At 29.7% G+C, this 3,545-nt stretch overlaps 1 pseudogene across 1 annotated transcript; it reads left to right on the top strand.

Moving 5' to 3' along the window:
• Positions 1-438: 438 nt before the first annotated feature.
• On the top strand, positions 439-3,065 carry LOC149056298 (uncharacterized; annotated as a pseudogene). Its single transcript, XR_016191597.1, has 2 exons — positions 439-640; positions 2,157-3,065. The product of XR_016191597.1 is annotated as an uncharacterized LOC149056298 (transcript).
• The last annotated feature ends 480 nt before the right edge of the window (positions 3,066-3,545 follow it).

Raw genomic sequence — 3,545 nt, 5'->3', positions numbered from 1 at the left:
TGTAAAACCAACCTACAGTTCCATAAGAACCTACAGTACTACCCCCTTTCCAATGGCCTTAGTTTCCGCGGGATAATTAAAAAAATAAAATAAAATAAAATGTCAACACAGCTGCACAGATAAAAGTTGAAAAATAAAATATCTTTAATCATTAAAATACTTTTAGATCAAAGAAAATAAATAGAATATTATTTATACAACTGTATCAACATTAAATAAATTACTATTAATTAACTCACTCTTGGATTCTGGACAGTAAATAATCATAATCTTTACAGCTGTATAAACATAAATTATTTAGTACATATTATAACCATTTACTTATAATGTCACGGAAGTGAGTAAGGCGGCAACTCGTTAAGTCGAGTACAAAGTCGGCCATCAATATCTATAAAAGCAAACACGACAATGAACACTGCGCTCAGTCATACAGTAGCGCTCACCTATTGTCATATTTTTAATAATTTGTAAATTTTATATGTGTCGATTTTTATAAGTAGAAATAAATTCAGTTTACTATAAATACTTTTACCAACTTGTTCAATTACAACATTATACTTCTCACTATTCTGGTCAGTCAATTTCAACAGTACATCGAATTATACAAGATACAGTTTTCTACCAGTAGGTTCTTCGAAAGGTAAGTAAAAATTATACACAACAAATAGGTATTCTAATACATTAATTTATTTGGAAAGAAAAAACTCTCGTACCTATCCCCCGTAATATATTTTATGAAGTGATGAGTTAAAAATATATAATAAGAATTTAACATTTAAAATGCATTCCCATACTATAATTTTTACTTAATATTTTTAACTCATTACAATAGTATGTTATTGTACCTACAGTAATACTAATACATTCAAAAATTAATATTGATTAAAGAAAAAATACACAAAAAGAAGTTTGTGTATGCCCTTCAATTATATAGTTTATTGAGTCCAATTAAAAATTCTGATAGCATATTCAATTAATTTTTACTATAATATTATTGTTATAAAAGTCGTATCAATTTAATACGAAACAACGCGAAATGTACGAAAGGCATTGTTATTATTAAAACTTTAATTATAACGATACATAATACTTGTATTATAATGTTAATTGTTATCGAGAATAATGCTCTACTCCAGAATGTTTTTAGCCCTGCGTAATTATATCATGGCTGAATTTGACTCGTGCTCAGAAAAACACTTACTAAAATCAATCCAAAAATAATTTGTCAACATTTCACAATAAATAATATTGATTATATAAATTCGAGTAGTAAATAAAACTAAAATCAACAAAAGAACATATTATATTAAACTATAATAATAATAATTTTTTTAATAATTTTAGGTGGGTTACGATTATATTGTATAAAGAGTATGCGTAAAATTTGACATTCATGTGTTTATATTTGAACGAGATTAAAGATTAAACACTTACAACTATAAAAATGTCATCATTTCAAATTCATATTAATTGTATTTCTTCCTAAAATAAAATCTAGTAAATTATTTCATGCATCGTAGGGTATCGTGTTGACATTTCAATAATATATGTATAATTAAATTATTCGTGTATCAATATTTATCAATACGTTTAAATGAAAAAAATATTTATGCATAATATTTATATAGAATCGACGTGTTAAAATGAAATGCTAATCACTCGACGACCTACGTAAAAATACAATAATTAATGTTGATCGGTTTATTTACAACAATTTTCCTAGATAAACCGTGTAATTATTCTCTCAAACGCTATACATTAACGTTCGTACGTATCTTAATTTACTAGAAAAATAACAATAGGTAATCTTTTGATATATTAAAATTTCATTTCACAGTATTAGTTGTTGAAGTCCTCCGAAATGGTTTAACCGATTTTCATAAAATTTTCTGTGTATATTGGTAGGTTTGAGAATACGTTTTAAGCTGATTTAATAAGGGAATTAATAACTTTCGGGAGGTGTTCAAACAGGAATTTTGAGATTTATGATAGAAATGTCTGTTTATTAAATAGTTACCATTTAAAAGCTATTATAGTAATAACTATTTGTTGCCTTCAGCTAAACATGGTTTCTATTGATTATAGGATAAATAACTAATACAAATAATTAGTATTTAAAAAAAAGCTGAGTTGTACTAATAGCCGCTCATTTACAGATTTGTTTGTGTCATAAATACCAGGAAGACGCCAGAGGGCCAATTTTTCTCATAGAATAAATGCAGCAACTAACATGAGAAATAGAAGAAGGTAAAGAATAGACGAACAAATCCAATCCGGTAGTACGAATTTGCATGTGAGTATGGCGCAATTGCGCGAATCTCAATAAAAAGAGGCACGAGCTGAAAGCAATGAACAACGAAGAGTGGAGCAAAAGACAAGCACGTCGATTCGGAGTTGACACGTCATGCAAAGCAAATTACCGATAACGCTAACAAGTAAATCTAATTCGTTCCTTCGTCTAGCATTCGAGTATATGCTCGATATTGAATATTAAGCTAATTTGGAATTAGAGATCGGAGCTATGGACAAGAAATGTGCGTATTTTAATGCGCTTAAATTCAATAATGAGCCAGTCGGTATTTGTTGCGCGTCAGGAAAGTACAACTACCAGAAATTAAAACACCGCCTGAACCATTGAACGGTTAACTTGTTGGTACGGATCCAGATTGTAACCAGTTCCTGATGTTAATTCGGACATTTAATTTAGGTTTCCAAATTACATCGTTTGGAACAGCAAAAATAGTTAAAAATAATTCTGCTATTAACAATTTAATTAAACGTTCAAAATCAAAGGCAAGTTTATCACAAAATAGGCTCATTGCTACCAATGCCAAACGAACCACATATATTTAAAAAAATTTAATTTATGGGTGGAGAGAACTCCAAAAGCGCATTTGTCAATTCGTGAGGATGTACGTTGTAGATACAGTAACCTTCATTCGCCTTTTTTAGACGCATCGAGAAATGTGTCAAAGAATTCAAAAAAATTAATATTTTGGTGTTTTTTTATTGTTCCTAATGCTCCATTCCTCTTTCAGTCATATACCAGTAAAACACAATTATAATTTATAATTATTTCGTTATTTGATTACTAACATAATATTCATTAAAAATACCTAATTTTTTAAGGCAAAACAACGTTTTCCGGGTCAGCTAGTTATTATTATATTATTATACAATTCTGAAAAACGGCAGTTCACCGCGTTCACGTGATATTGATTCAACCGAATTATTTGGAGAAAAGGAGGTGGTGGCTATTCAAGTGCGCCAACCCCAACCCTGTCATCATCGTTTGGTGGTCGTGAGATCGAGGACGGTTCGAGGTTAGACGTGTACGCATAATTGCGTGTGTAAATATAATAATAGTTCATCACCGATGCCAACCCTCAACGAAAGTGAGTACAGGTATAGTTGAGCAACGACTCCCCCCTCACACTTAGTCAAACAAGCGATTATACCTCAGGTAAATATCATAATACCTTAGGTCATAATAGTTACCAAGGTATATATATATATATTATATTAATGGGTTAATTCACTGAGCA

Source organism: Diuraphis noxia, unplaced genomic scaffold, assembly GCF_037042655.1.
Source record: "Diuraphis noxia isolate RWA-SAM2 unplaced genomic scaffold, SU_Dnox_SAM2 contig0004, whole genome shotgun sequence".
NCBI lineage: Eukaryota > Metazoa > Arthropoda > Insecta > Hemiptera > Aphididae > Diuraphis > Diuraphis noxia.
The sequence above is the reverse complement of the archived record's forward strand: the minus strand, read 5'-3'. Positions and strand labels throughout refer to the sequence as shown.